This window comes from Phyllopteryx taeniolatus, chromosome 8 (genome assembly GCF_024500385.1).
Source record: "Phyllopteryx taeniolatus isolate TA_2022b chromosome 8, UOR_Ptae_1.2, whole genome shotgun sequence".
NCBI lineage: Eukaryota > Metazoa > Chordata > Actinopteri > Syngnathiformes > Syngnathidae > Phyllopteryx > Phyllopteryx taeniolatus.
The window spans coordinates 20,784,418-20,800,995 of NC_084509.1; the positions used below are offsets into that span (position 1 = coordinate 20,784,418).

The window sequence follows — 16,578 nt, forward strand, 5'->3', positions numbered from 1 at the left end:
GGGTAGCAGACCAAAGTATCAGGTTAATCATAATTAAAAACAATATGATCTAAATTGCCCTAAGGTGTGAATGTAAGTGCGAATGGTTGTTAGTTTATGTGTGCCCTGCGATTGGTTGGCAACCAGTTCAGGGTGTACCCCGCTTCCTGCCCGAAGACAGCTGGGATAGGCTCCAGCACGCCCGCGAGCATTGTGAGGAGAAGCGGCTCAGAAAATGGATGGATGGATGGATGGATGAGTCTATGGCAGGTGAAGCATGAGTTGATAAATTAGCCTCACTGTTGAGAGGTTCCAGGTTTAAAATCTGAAGGTGGGAAAAATATTGATTATAGAGCTGTATCGTATCATTTTCTTACAGTACAGTATCTGTATATAAGATTATCAATTATTGATACTAGGCGGCACTGGTTAGCACATCCGCCTCACAGTTCTGAGGACTCCACCTGTGTGGAGTTTGCATGTTCTCCCCGTGCCTACGTGGGTTTTCTCCGGGCAATCCGGTTTCCTTCCACATCCCAAAAACATGCATAGTAGGTTGATTGAAGACCCTAAATTGCCTTTAAGTGTGAATGTGTGTGCAAATGGCTGTTTGTTTATATGTGCCCTGCGATTGGCTGGCAACCAGTTCAGGGTGTACCCCACCTCTCGCCCGAAGATGGCTGGGATAGTCTCCAGCACGCCCGCGACCCTTGTGAGGATAAAGCTGTACGGAAAATGGATGCATGAATTATCGATACTAGAGGTGCCCGATTGGTTGTGATTTGGTTTTAATCCCTCAACTGTGAAATAGCAATTAGAGATCAACTTCATATCACATTAAAGTCCATTCAATATTGTCTGCTGTGCAACAATATATTTTTTAAGTGTTTGTGCTGTATCATTTTTTTTAAAGACAGTTCAATTACAGCACAATCTCTGGTCATTATATTATGCCTGCCAAGTCCAGCAAACCTTCGCCTGAGTATTGACACTCACTGGCTGGCGCTCGTACTTACAGGTTTCTGTGGTATGCAAGTAATTATCAAACGACCCGCATCTGTACTCACCCGATTTTGTTCTCTCCCGTCTCCAGTGTATCTTCCCTGCCTGCCCCGCCTCGCTGCCTGCACCAGCCAGGCCGCCAAAGCCACACCACCTGCTCACGTTCCCGCTTCCTGCTCGCTCCTGGTCCCCGACGGCCCACCACCTCACCTTGGATATCCTTACCTTGTGCCAACCTACAATAAATTCTAAATCTACTCCCTCTGCCTCAGTCTCCTCTTGGGTTCAATCCAACTCACATCTGACTTCGCACCGTGACAGGTAGATCATAATGTACTGCTGAACATGTTGGAAACGTGGGTAGGACTAAATGGAACAGTCCTTAAATGGTTCAGGTCCTACATGGAGGAAAGGAGTTATTTTGTAACCATTGGAAGGGTTCAATCTCATTGAATGGCAATGACCATGGGGTCCCTCAAGGCTCAGTTCTTGGACCCCTACTGTTCAGCCTGTATATGCTACCCCTGGGTCAAATTCTTCAGAACTTTAATTTTGACTATTATAGCTATGCAGATGACACACAGTTATATATAGCAGTTGCAATTGAGGTGTTGTGTCACTGTCTAAAACAAATAACTGGATAAGCCAAATTTTTCTTCAGTTAAACCACAACAAAACTGAGATAATTGTTTTTGGCAATAAAGAAAAGAGGACTGCTGTTAGTAAATACCTGGAGCCACTCTCTTAAAAACCAAAGATCAAGTCCGAAACCTTGGTGTTCTGATAGATTCCGACCTGACTTTCAACAGTCATATCAAATCAATTACTAAAATTGCCTTCTACCATCTGAAGAACATATCCAGAGTGAAGGCTTGCATGTGTCAAGCACACCAGGAGAAACTCATCCATGCTTTTATCTCAAGTAGACTTGACTATTGCAATGGTCTTCTGACTGGACTCCCCAAAAAGAGCATTAAACAGCTGCAGCTCATTCCGAATGCTGCAGCTCGTGTTCTGACCAGAACAAAGAGGCCAGAGCATATTGCTCCAATTCTAATGTCTTTACACTGGTTTCCAGTCAGCTTTAGAATAGATTTTAAAGTTCTGCTACTGGTCTATAAATCACTAAATGATTTAGGTCCTGAATACATGAAAGAAATGCTAATGACATATAAACCCAGTAGGCCTCTGAGATCGACAGACTCAGGTCAAATAGTGGAGCAAAGAGTCCAACGCAAACATGGTGAAGCAGCATTTAGCCATTATGCTGCACACAAATGGAATAAGTTGCCAACAGAAGTGACATCAGCCCCAAGTGTGAATGTTTTTTAAGTCCAGGTTAAAAACTCTTATTCATTCTCATGCTTTTAAGGGCATTTCCACTTTTAAATATTTCTTGCACTGTACGCTGTTTTAATTGTACTTTTTTTTCATTGTTTTAAATGTTTATAAGCTGTATTTTTTTTATTTGTTTTTATATGCTTCTAATCATGTAAAGCACATTGAGTTACCTTGTGTATGAATTGCGCTATATAAATCAATTTGCTTTGCTAAGTAATGGTCTATTTAACTAACTTGCTAAAGATAGCAAAAATAGAGAGACAGACTTCCCAGATTCTGTATGTACAAAAATGGCAATGAGTCTTGTGTAGATTTGGACTCATTTCTAGGGTGGTTTCCAATCCCACAGCAGTCAGCACTGCAATACTGATTCCAAGCAGTAACTCGTAACATTTATTCCCAGCAGGGTGGGGCTCACTGTACCAATTCTGCTATCTTTGGGATGTGGGAAATTATTGACTTGAGTAGCTGCTCCACAGAATAAAACGTACCATGTATTCTCTCTCATGCTTACTCACTAACACACAAACACAATCAAACACACACATTCACTCTCACACGCACAGACTCCCACACAACTGAAGCACATTCAATCTTTTGTCTGACTTTTCATTTTTTTCCCCATTTGACTAGACCCTTCTCTGTTGTTTGCATCGTCATGCTGCTATATCATCCAAACATTTTGACCTTTCTGCCTGCAGCCTCTTACAAACTTTCCTAAGCAAAAGCAATTCCCCAGTTGAAGTATCCAACTTCCATATAGTGTGGAAAGCATACTTTTGTAATTTGTTCTATTGTGAAGGCCATCAGCATACGCCCTGTAGACAGCTGTTACATTCTAACTTATCGGTTGTACTCATGGCTTAGAGTACTTTGATATCTGTGCTTCTGTTATCTAAAGCACTCACTAGATTTACTGCTTGAGTTCAAAGAGTCATCGCAGATGCTGTAACTGGCAACGTTGGTTAAATTAGTTGTTGGTTGAAATATTTTAACCACCCTTCCTGCTGTCTCAATTCTTCACTGTAAGGACTGAATTCCCAAAAGAAAATGTTTGACATTTCACAGTTCATTGAATGTTGCAAAAACGAGTACAGAGGATCCTCGGTTTATGAGGTGCCCCACATACGAACAGCACACAAAAACTCGTTTGCACAGCGACATAAATGCATCATCATGTGGCACGCTACCCGACGCAGTACTTAGGGTTTTCATTTGATTGTTTTATATTTTACAGCCTAAAATATTTACTGTTATTATGATTTACCGGTAACTACTGTGTAGGCAGAGATTAGTGATAGACTAAAGGCTTCTTTATACTCGCGCGGGCGGCGATCGCGCTGACGTCACTGCGCCTATCTCACGTGTAGTTTCCCTTTATGCTCGAGCGCAACCCATGCGTGCAGTTTTGAAAATGTACTGCAGTTCACCTCCAAGTCGGGGGTGTCGCTACAGTTGGTATTGACTAGGAGTTTCCTATGCAATTTTTTGCCCATTTCCGGTAGCCCTTTTTACTTTACTTTAACAAGGAACAAAGCAGCAACAATGGTGACCATGGAACAGTGTCTGCTAGAACAAATGGACCAAGATGACCAGATGATACGTTTAAATATGCTGCAAAATCGATCGAGAAGGTGGCGGCGTAGATCAGAATCATCTTTATTTGCCAAGTATGTCCAAAAACACACAAGGAATTTGTCTCCGGTAGTTGGAGCCGCTCTAGTACGACAACAGACAGTCAATTGACAGAGAACACTTTGGAGACATAAAGACATTGACAAAAACCAGTCACTGAGCAGTAAAGGGTTGCTAGTTATCTGGTAATGCCGGTACATTTATTTATTTGTTTTTTTGACAATTGTGCAAAAAGATGCAGAATCCTCTCGCACTTAGAGCAGTTCGAATGACTAATATTGCAATAGTCCGGTGCAATGACCATTGTGCAAAGGGTGCCGAGACTTCAAGGAGTGTATGCAGATGGTATGCAGAACCAAGGGGCACGCTGACTACGTCATCACAGCATGTGACTAAAACGGACCAATCACGAGAGATTATCTCTGCGGCGTTCTACGCGCAGCAACATGTGATGCAATGCGGACGTTGTCAGCCTGGAGTATAAAGAGGCCTTTAGGTGCTTTCCGACTTATGTACAATTACCCCCATAGGAACAGAACTCAGTTATAAACCAAGGACACCCTCTCGACATTTTTCCAAGTGTAGCAAAAATAAACTTTAGACAAAAAAATATAAATTTAAAAGAATTCAAGTGTAATCATCCTAGCAATTCGGAAAATGGTTTTGTTGAATGAGAAAAGGGGTAGAAAGCCTACTTTCCAGGGGGTGTAGGTGTACTTATTTATGTTGAACACTGTATAATAGTCCACAGATTCAGTCGTGTGAAAAGATACGGACCCTCTCGAGTGTCGTAAACAATGAAAGGCTTCATACAGCACATATACATAATACACACACACACACACACACATATATATATAAATATATATATATATCATAGAAGATAAAAGCTAGTCTTACTTTTGCCAATATATATATATATATATATATATATATATATGATTCCCAAGACCTTTGGGAGAATATTATATGGACTGACAAGATGAAAGTTGAGCTTTTTGGAAGATGTGTGTCTTGCTACATCTGGCATAAATGTAGCACTGCATTTCAAAAAAAGAACAACAACCACAGTCAAACATGGTGGTGGTAGTGTGATGGTATTTGGCTGCTTTCTACTTCAGGGCCTGGACAACTTGCCGTGACTGATAGAACCATGAATTCTGCTCTTTAACAGAAAATCCTGAAGAAGAATGTTCATGTTCAGTTTGTGAGCTCAAGCTGAAGCACACTTGGGTTCTTGCAGCAGGATAAAGATCCAAAACACAACAGCAAGTCAACTTCCGAATGGCTTAAAAAAAGAAATAAATAAAAAGGTTTTGGAGTGGCCTGGTCAAAGTACAGACTTGAATCCGTTTGAAATGCAGTGGTATGACCTTAAAAAGGCTGTTCATGCTCGAAAACTTTGCAACTCTCTAAAGTTACACAAAACTCGATTACATCAGCAAATTTTGGATTTTGTGGCACTTATTACAAAAGAAGGAACAACCTAAACAATGGAGAAGGAAGAGACGAATGTTGGAAGGAAAGAAGAATAAACACAGGAAGGTACGTAAAGTAAGCCGAAAACTCCTTGTCATCTAACTGGCAGCGGCAAGGTATTGGACCGCTACAGCAAAGTGAAGACTGTGGCAATTGGCGAATAATACTGCATTGTCCAAAGCTTAGGTACAGCAACAGGGTAAGCTAACGTTAGCTTATCCTCATTAGGGTCGCAGATGTTCTTGAGCCTACACCAGCTGCTAAAGGCAACCCTGGACTGGTCATTAGTCAATCGCGTGTTACATTCAGACTATCATTCGCAGCTACGGACAATTTAGAGTCTTCAAATTAGAAGCATGCTTTTGGGATGTGGTCAGAAGCCGGAGTACCCAATGAAAACCCACACAAGCACTAGAAGAACATGCAAACTCCACACAGGAGTCGAGACTCGAACGCAGAAACTCTCCACTGTGAGGCAGACATTGTAACAAATATTCCTCCATGCTGGATAACAAGAAATTCTTAAAATTCCCAAATTAATCTGCTCTACCAGTGAGGTGCCAACACAGATTTACCTAAAAAGGAGTACGGGACAAGTGATTAGCACATCCGCCACACAAGTTCTGAGGTTGTGAGTTCAAATCCGGGCTCTGGCCTTCCTCGTGGACTTTGCATGTTCTCATCGTGCATGCGTAGGTTTTATTTGGGTACTCCGGTTTCCTCCCATATTCCAAAAACAGGCATGCTTGGTTAAGTGAAGTCTCTAAATTACCCCACCTCTCGCTCAAAGTCAGCTAGAATAGGCTCTAGTTTACCTGCGACCCTAGTGAGGATAAGTGGTACGATGGATGGATGGATGGATGGATGGGCACAGGGGATCCCCGGTTTACAACAGCATTCCATTCCTGAATTAGTCAATTACGACGCACTGTAGTTTGTCACTAACATACACTAATGCAGTAGTAAAGTCATAATTACACTAAATATTTGTATGAAAAACACTTCTTGGTCATACATGTAAAATAATCAAATGACAAAACAATCATTACAGCGATAACTCAGCATGGCACCTTGGGCCAACATATTCTTATGCCACTGCACAAACTGGTTCGTTGCGTACCGTTTGTAACCTTGAAAAGTCGTATGTCTGTACTGTGATAAACTAAGGACCTGAGAAACTGAGTCAGCTACAGAAAATGTTGTAGCTTGTTTAAGAAGTGTGATAAATGAGATGCTTTTCTATTTAATAATTTTAACATTATCATAATCTTACAAAAAATAATAAAATAATAATCTTAGACATTTTTATAGTGCTTACTATTGAAATACATAGCTTACTGTGTAGAAGTGGGCCAACATCCGGGCTAAGCCACAACCTTTTCACAGACCAAAAATATCACCAAAAACCAGCACATTGAGATTGCAAAACAGCCCTAAGAGGCAATGGAAGGAAAGAAAATCAGGCTCTGTGCAAGCGCAACGCAATAGAAACAAACCTCACCAGAAGGGAAAAAGCTTTGGAAGACGGTATTGACAAGCACACATGCCGCGTTGTTTAGTGCCGAATAATCACACTTTAGTCACTGAGATTAGCCAGAATATTTAACAGGGTATTTTGTTCAAACAGCTGCTGACTGTGTTACATTAGACGTCCTTTCAGATCAAAACTGCATCATTCTTGTCAGTGGCACACAGTCCTGCTTCGCCGCCGATCATCTCCAAGCAGTGACTGTCATTTAAAGAGGATTATATCACATTTACAGCCGACTGCCTGTCATCCTAGTTCCAGGTGGCAGCTGCAGGCAGGCCCTCAATGTAAGAAGTCCTGCCCTCCATATGACCTTGAGGCAACAAGTCAGCTGTTCCAAGGAGATTGACCACAGAGGACTATCCCCCCCCCGTGCCGCCACTTTTCTTCACACTTTTCTTTTTTTCATTGCATCACTCAAAGTGTAATACAAGCCTGTTTCCACAATACTGTACAGTGGAGGGACCGAGCCCGACCGTGAAAAGCTAATTTCCCATAATGATTGACGCGCCCCTAAAAGTGATTATAAGTGCCTATATTAACAGTTTAAAACATAAATATATTCCACAAACTATGACTCCTAAAATTCTTTAGCATTTCAAATACTAACAAACATCTTTAAAAAAATGCTTTACACTTAAAAATACAGTAAAGAGCTTACAGCTAAGCACGCAGATACACAATGTACACTACTTGTACGTACACGTCAACAATTCTGTTGATGATGAAGAATTACTGCAGCGGTGCAGTTTGGTGTAAAACAATAACACTAAGTGCACAGCAAAGTGCGGGAGTTACATTGAAGACGCACCAGGGGAGGCCAGTGCCTGTGGAAAATGCTACTTGTAGGCCAAGGTTACGTAGAATGGCTAGCACTATAGTGTTTACTGACCTGAAACTACTTAAACCACGCAGTGACAACACAAACTGGGTGTCACAGATAGGATGTTACGGATTCTACTGGTTTTAATGTTGCGTTTAGTCCTAGTTTAGCAAGACTATTGTGAGCCAAAGCAGCCGCAGTGCAGCAGATGGGTGCCACCATCTTATCTAGCCTCTCCCGCTGAATGTCAAGCCGCTATATGTTTCCAAACCCGGAAATATGAATATTGTAATCTTTGGTGGTTCTGTGGTGACATTCTGTGTTTTAAAAAAAAAAGACATTGTAGACATTTAAAGTCCTATGGTTGCTTTGTCACTGCCCCCTTCGCCTTCACACGAACTGGAAGAAAGTGCTGAGATTACAACTCGAACATGGCTGCTGTTAGATTTGTGACCTGATAAGAGAGCGAGTAGGCGTGTGTGTAGGAAGAACTTTCATCTTCAGCCTTCTGCCACAGAAGTTTGATTGAGTAGACAAACTACTTTTATAATTTTTCGTGTGGTTACGACCAACAGTAAGTGTTCGTTGTCTCAATTAAAGTGATGCTACAATAAATATCATACATAATACAGACAGTATTTTGCCACAAAAATAAAAATAGATATTTTCTGACTTTTTTTGCCACATTACATCAAATCGTGAATATTTCTGCGAACAACCCCCCTAAAAGGTTCCCTAAATCCCAACAAAGTTCCAAAAATAAGTCCATGAATAGGTGAATTTGCAAATGCCAAACTGTTAATATTTGGGGATCCTCTTTACAGTAGGTCGTCTTCCAGACACTATGCAGATTATTATTATTCTTTTTTTTTTGTCCTGTTCGGCTGTTAGGTTAAGGATCTGTATCCCTTTTATGCCTGAACAGTTTTACTGTGTCACAGTGGAATTCTTAAGCTGCTGCTGTGGTTTCTTATAATGTATTATTATTGAGATATTTATTGAGAATCTGAGTCGATCAGTCGAACAGAACAAAGTTTCTAGAGGGGCGTGAGAAAAGAAGACAAAAGACAAAGCACTAACTGTAAACGCGATGAGAAAAGTAAATCATTATATAGTTGGAACAATGAAACATTAGATATGAGTGTTGTATAGGCAGTAATGCTACACTCTGTGAGGGAAGGATAGGACAAGGGTTGTGAACCGGCTGTACAACTGAAGTGTGGTGGGATTGGCTATGTAAAATATGTATAATAATATGCAGATTTTTCTATTTCTATTTTAAAGCAGTGCCATACATTTGGGTTCAAACAGGTTGCACCGCAGATGGCAGCTGCTTTGCTTGTTTTCACAAACCACTCAGACACACACAACAGATTGACACTCGAGAAGCAAGAAATACACAAACGAAGCCATTTGGTGAAGTTTCTTGCTTCTTAACGGCCTTATAAATGCGTCTCTGTCTGGCTCCATAAGAAGACAACCAAGGCTACATGCCACATTGAAATGGCATTCACTGAAGGGGAACTCAAATGTATGTTTTCTACATTATATAGTCCATGCCAGCAAAATTATAAACCAATTTGGTTTTAGTTGTTTAACGAGACTCATAACTCCACCAGTAATCTGCCAATTATTTGCGTAGCTAAACAAAGATTTTCGGAGTCACTTGGTGGTGACGCTGCACACGAAGCCACAGTTAAAGAAGCAGCAATGACGTTATGAATGTGAACGTTTGAATAACTTCAAAGGGGTTTTAATGTGGATGTCTTAGGTTCGTGCCAAACGAAAACAGTGATTCTGACTGACTTATTATCAGCCCATAGCGTGCCTTTCAATGCTACATGTTTAAAATGCTACATTTTAAACGGCGTTTGGCACAGCGTTCCCTCCCCGTGTCGCTCATTCAACTTACACACGCAAGCGCAACACAATAAATCAAGCGAAACAGCTTCCAAAATGCCACATTTGAACGTGTGCTTGAAGTGGCAACTCCTTTTCCCCACGAAGCAGGAAACGTTGGCAAAAGTTAACGTTTAACGTAACCCAGCGACAACGCATGAGGGCACTGTTTTTTTTTTTTTCGTTGTTGCTAATTTGAGTTTTGTGCCACGCGTGGCCATGACGTACCTTAAACAATTGAGGTCAAATGAGTTGACGTTCTTGTTGGTTCCCTCGAAGGCAGAAGAGCTACCAAAAATCAGTCCAATTCGGCGTGTGTGTCGCTGCGGTGCCTGGTGTCTGTCAGCGCTGCCGGTGGCTTCCTCCTGACCCTCCCACCGCTCCCACACCCATTCCCACTCCGGCTCTACCACACTCTCCCTCTCTCGCGCACACACACCCTCACTTCAAGTCGCATAAATATCTCAGAGGTGTTGTGATAAGTTCTGCTGTGATGAAAAAAAAACATGGCGATTGCGTCAGAACTTCCCCCCAAACCCTCGATGTAAATGGCAATGTGCCCCCCTCCTTCTCTTTCACTAAAGGTGCGGAGCTAAAGCAGGAAATTCGGACAGAACCCATCCCACGGCGGCTAACGCGTGGATAACAGAAACTATTGAACGCGTGAGGGTTTATTTTTAGGGAACCCGGCGCCATGTCGTCATTGTTTAAAGTACAAACACTCGGCAGCCTTTTAAGTAGTGTTGTCCACACTATTGTTGTCATTACTGTGGAAGCGCCAAACTCGAATACCGTACACCAAAATTAGTATTTGGAGGTCAACTGAAATTCCCTACAAAATATTAATCTATATTCAAAACAAACAAGGAGGGAAAGTTGTAACGATAACTGTAGAACTGTAAATTGAACTGATTGTGACAAAATAAATGGTCAAATTAAATTGACCAAGCAGATGCTAGCTAAACGACCAGCATGAAAATGACCAGTGGAGACAATTTTACTCTCCATTTTTGCGACATTATGTGCCTGTCATGCGTCTGGGTTTGTAGTGGTTTCTGTTTATACTTTGCTATGAAAATGAATGTTTATATGCAGTGGTGGGTAGTAACGAAATACATACTGTACGTCGTTACTACCATAGATTTATTTTTCAATGACTTTTTACTTTTACTCCCTACATTTGAAAACAGATACAGTTCAAGCCTGCCTGCTATTCACTAGGAATAAGGATTGAGCCCTGACCAGAATAGCAAAAATCTTGAGTAACTGACACCCCCCTCCAAAAGGCTGATATTGTATTGTAATGGCCTATAAATGCCACAAGATCAGAATCAGAATCAGAATCATCTTTATTTGCCAAGTATGTCCAAAACACACAAGGAATTTGTCTCCGGTAGTTGGAGCCGCTCTAGTACAACAGACAGTCAATTTACAGAACACTTTGGAGACATAAAGACATTGACAAAAAACAACAACAAACAACAATTGTGCAAAAAGATGCAGAGTCCTCAGTTCGAATGGCTAATAACGCAATAGTCCGGTGCAATGACCATTGTGCAAAGGGCACTGAGACTTCAAGGAGTGTATGCGGTTTAAAGTGACGAGTACTGCGATAATCTGGGACAATGGTTGTGCAAATGTTACAGATACTCCTCAATCAGTGTGCAAATGGAGCAGATGCTACTCTGGCATGAGTGGCCACTATATGCAAATAGTGCAGCACGGCGAGACAACTACAGTGAGTGCACGAGTAATACATAATACAGAAATGTGACAACGAACTCAAGTCAAAAAATTGCCAGCTTGTTGTAATGGAATTGTAAGTTAGGTGTTCAAGAAGTTGATTGCAAGAGGGAAGAAGCTGTTGGAATGTCTACTAGTTCTAGTTTGCATTGATCGGTAGCGCCTACCTGAGGGAAGGAGCTGGAAGAGCTGGTGACCAGGGTGGGGAGGGTCCGAGAGGATTTTGCACGCCCTTGTCTTAGTTCTGGCAGCGTGCAAGTCCTCAAGGGTGGGTAGGGGGGGTACCGACAATCCTTTCAGCAGTTTTGATTGTCCGTTGCAGTCGGAGTTTGTCCTTTTTTGTAGCAGCACCAAACCAGACTGTGATGGAAGAACACAGGACTGATTCGATGACCGCTGTGTAGAACTGTCTCAGCAGCTCCGGTGGCAGGCCATGCTTTCTCAGAAGCCGCAGGAAGTACATCCTCTGCTGGGCCTTTTTGAGGACGGAGTTGATGTTGGTCGCCCACTTCAGGTCCTGGGAGATTGTAATTCCCAGGAACTTGAAGGTCTCGACGGTTGACACAAGGCAGCTGGACAGCGTGAGGGGCAGCTGTGGCGAAGGATGCCTCCTGAAGTCCACGATCATCTCTACAGTCTTGAGCGTGTTCAGCTCCAGGTTGTGTCGGCCGCACCACAGCTCCAGCCGCTCCGCTTCCTGTCGATATGCAGACTCGTCACCGTCCTTGATGAGGCCGATGACAGTGGTGTCATCTGCAAACTTCAGGAGTTTGACAGTCGGGTTCGCTGAGGTGCAGTCGTTCGTGTAGAGAGAGAAGAGCAGCGGAGAGAGGACACAACCTTGGGGCGCCCCAGTGCTGATGCTGCGTGTGGATGAGGTGGCCTCCCCCAGCCTGACCTGCTGTGTCCTGCCCGTCAGAAAGCTGTAGATCCACTGGCAGATGGCAGGTGAGACGCTGAGCTGGAGAAGCTTGGATGAAAGGAGATCAGGGATGATGGTGTTGAACGCTGAGCTGAAGTCCACGAACAGGATCCTCGCGTAGGTCCCTGCACTGTCGAGGTGTTCTAGGATGAAGTGCAGTCCCATGTTGACTGCATCATCCGCAGATCTGTTCGCTTGGTAGGCAAACTGCAGGGGGTCCAGCAGGGGACCTGTGACACTCTTGAGGTGGTCCAGCACAAGACATTCAAAGGACTTCATGACCACAGATGTCAAAGCGACAGGCCTGTAGTCATTCAGACCCGAGATTGCAGGTTTCTTGGGGACTGGGATGATGGTGGAGCGTTTGAAGCAGGATGGAACTTCGCACATTTCCAGTGATCTGTTGAAGATCTGAGTGAAGACTGGCGCGAGCTGATCCGCGCAGACTTTGAGGCAGGATGGAGACACGTGGTCCGGGCCTGCCGCTTTGTTAATCTTTTGTTGTTTGAAGATGCGTCTCACATCCTGTTCATGGATGGTTAACGCAGAGGTCAGAGGTGTGATTGTGGTCGCGGGTGCGGCCGGGTTGGTGTGTGGTGTGAAACTGTCCTTTTCAAATCTGCAGTAGAAGGTATTCAAGTCGTTGGCTAGTGTGCTATTGTTCTCAGCTTGGGGGGGATCGTCGCTTGTAATTAGTCAGCGACTGGAATGCATGCCAGACTGATTTAGAGTCGTTTGTGCTAAACTGTTTTTCCAACTTTGCTGTATAGATCCTCTTTGCAATGTTAATTTCTTTAGTCAGCTGGTTTCTAGCTCGATTATACAGGGCCCTGTCCCCGCTCTGATATGCGTCCTCCTTAGCTTGGCGAAGCTGCTTAAGTTTAGCAGTGAACCACGGCTTATTGTTGTTGAATGTGCGAAATGATTTTGTTGGAACACAGACCTCTTCACAGAAACTGATATAGGATGTGACAGTGTCCGTATACTCATCCAGGCTGCCAGCTGAATTTTCAAAGACACTCCAGTCTGTGCAGTCTAAGCAGCTTTGAAGTTCCATCTTGGCTTCATTTGTCCACTTTTTGACTGTTTTCACTGTAGGCTTCGCACATTTAAGTTCTTGCCTGTACGTCGGTATTAAGTGAATTAAGCAGTGATCAGACGAGCCCAAGGCTGCACGAGGTATAGCACGGTATGCGTTTTTTACCGTGGTGTAGCAGTGGTCTAAAGTATTATTTTCCCTGGTAGGACAGTCGATGTGCTGCTTGTATTTAGGGAGTTCGTGGTTGAGTTTAGCTTTGTTAAAGTCCCCGAGAATAATGAGGGGTGAGTCGGGGTGTTTTTTTTCAATTTCGTTGACTTGATCGGCGAGCGTTAGCAATGCGGCGTTCGTGTTAGCTTGAGGCGGAATATAGACGCCAGCGAAAATGAATGATGCGAACTCACGTGGGGAGTAGAATGGTTTACAATTTAAGAATAGCGACTCCAAATGCGGGCTGCAGTGTGTGCTGATCACCGTGACGTCCGTACACCATTTTTCGTTGATATAGAGGCATATCCCGCCGCCCTTTGTTTTCCCCGATGATTCCATGTCGCGGTCCGCTCGATGAATGTGGAAACCGGGAAGCATAATGCCGGCATCAGGTACAGCGTCGCAGAGCCAGGTCTCCGTGAAGCACATGGCCGCGGAACGTCCGAAGTCTTTACTTGTCTTTAACAGAAGATGAAGCTCGTCCATTTTGTTGGGTAGGGAGCGTACGTTCGCGAGGTGGATCGACGGGAACGCCAATCTGTGTCCTCTCTTGCGGAGTTTCACCTGAATGCCGGCTCGCTTCCCTCTGTGGCGCCGCTTCCGTCTCCATGCGGCGAAAACCGCGGACGCCGCTCCGGTGAGTAACTCGGGGAAAAAACTGAGCGGATATTCGAAAGTTGGTGACAGAAAGTCTGGAGTAGACTCCTTGATGGTTAGCAGGTCTCCCCTTGTGTAAGTGAGTCGTGTAAGGTCTCCAAAGACGGACGAAAAACACAAAAACAAAGACAATACTAGAGAGCGCGTTACCGAGGCGACCACACTGGTAGGCGCCATCATGGTGGCAAATGACAACTTTTGTTTGAATGAAGCTCCTCAACTCACTTCAACAGTACCTTGGCACCGAGATGCCACCAGATGGCTGTTATTGTTTCGGCCTGAGCACAAAAACAACAATGAGGTGAGTTTGTAACAGAGAATAACAAAGAATAAGTTTTTATTTAAAAAAAAAAATAATAATAATAATCTGGGGTTTCACCTTATCTGTACTTTTTACTGCTTAATTTGTCAAAATAGGCTTGTTACTTTTTCCATAGTCCGCAGATGACGACACAATGTAAAAAAAAACGGAAGTAAAGTCAACCACGGTTGAGGTCTTGATTGATTGAGATCACGGGGTTTTATAAAACGGGGGAAATATAGAGACAATAGCAACATGGAGGAACATGGACCAAGGTGCATTCACGACAACAGGAACAGATTCGGAGAAGCAAGATATTCCCCATCAATGGCCTTCTTTAAGTGAATTACTTTAGTTTATGTTGTCAGTTACATGAATGATTCGTGGCGAATGCGCTATATCTTCTGCTATCTTCTGCCTAAAATCTGCAAGCTTCTGTCGTTCAAAAAACATAGACTACTTAAGTACAGTGTTTTGCCACTTCTGTTGACATCCATCCATCCATTCATTTTCCGTACCGCTTATCCTCACTAGGGTCGTGGGCGAGCTGGAGCCTATCCCAGCTGACTCTGGGTGAAAGGCGGGGTACACCTTGAATTGGTCGCCAGCCAATCGCAGGACACATACAAACAAACAACCATTCGCACTCACATTCACACCTACAGACAATTTAGAGTCTTCAATTAACCTACCATGCATGTATTTGGGATGTGGGAGGAAACCGTAGTACCCGGAGAAAACCGACGCAAGCAGAGGGAGAACATGTAAACTCCACACAAGAAGGCCGGATTTAAACCCAGGATCTCAGAACTGTAAAACAGATGTGGTAACCAGTCAACCACCGTGCCGCCGCAAACACAATACAATGATTTGAAAATCCTTTCGAAACTATATTCAATTGAAAACTCTTCCTTTCACATCCCAAAAATCATGCAAGAGTCTATAGTGTCAATAGGCTACAATGATTGTTTGTCTGTGTTTCCTGCAATTGACTGGTGACCAGTGCAGAGTGTCACCCCGTCTTTTGCCAAAAGTCATCCAAGATAGGCTTCAGCTCATCTGCGAACCTAAGCGGTATAGAAAAGAGATAGATGGATAATTAAATGAAAGGATAAAGAGCTACTGCTCTGAGCGCACACGATCAGTGAAGGCGGAGGGTCTTCTTTTGGACCCATTATCAATTATCACAGGGTTCTATACTTGGTCCAACACTTTTCAATATTTACATCAATCATATAACCCATGATATTGGTAACTCTCTTGCCCATTTGTATGCCAACAACAAAATTGTTTATACTTCTAGCTCCTCTCTCCACACTGCGCTGTCTACGCTTCAGACAAGTTTTACTAGCACTCAAAATGCTCTTTCCAGTCTACAGTTACCACTGAACATAAGGAAAACTAAACATATGATCTTCAATAGAAACCTCCCTCAAATCAAACACCTCAGCAATATTCTGTCTTCTAATGGTTCTGCTGTTCAGTTCGTCACGTGCTTCAAATCAAATACTGTATTTTCACGACCATAAGGTGCACTTAAAAGTCTTAAATTTTCTCCAAAATGGACGGGGCGCCTTGTAATGCGGCACGCCTTATGTGTGCACCGAGTTCCAAAATCTATAAATGTTGTTGTGTGATGAGCGCTCCGCTTGACTGACTGGGAGCATTTTCTGCCGACACGCTGCTTACATAGAGGAAAGGCGGACGTGACTGATTACAGCATGCGGACGTAAAGGGGGAAGGGTGAACGTGAAGGAGGACACTAAAGGCATGCCCCCAGTAGGTATATAGCGCCGGTATGTGGATTGTGCAAAACAAGATCAGTTTGGCTAAGGACCCCCGAAAATGGCACCTACGAAGAGACATGCTTACGAAGCGCAGTTTAAACTGCAAGCTGTCAGTTACGCAGAGGAACATGGGAATCGAGCAGCCGCGAGAGAATTCAAGATCAACGAATCCATGATACGCAAGTGGAGGAAGCAGGAAAACGAGCTTCGCCAAATCAAGAAGACAAAGCTGA

The 16,578-nt window shown here is 43.4% G+C and overlaps 1 protein-coding gene across 2 annotated transcripts in view; it reads right to left on the reverse strand.

The window, feature by feature from the left end:
- LOC133481972 (unconventional myosin-Ic-like) overlaps positions 1-16,578 on the reverse strand; it is an 85,190-nt gene that overhangs the window by 63,985 nt on the left and 4,627 nt on the right. The window contains exon 1 of one of the 2 annotated variants that reach the window (XM_061781414.1): positions 9,915-10,072. The exons of the other annotated variant lie outside the window; for it this stretch is intronic. The gene's annotated coding sequence lies outside the window, so the exon portion shown is untranslated. Of the gene's footprint in view, positions 1-9,914; positions 10,073-16,578 lie in introns of those variants that run through there. 2 annotated transcript variants of the gene reach the window in all.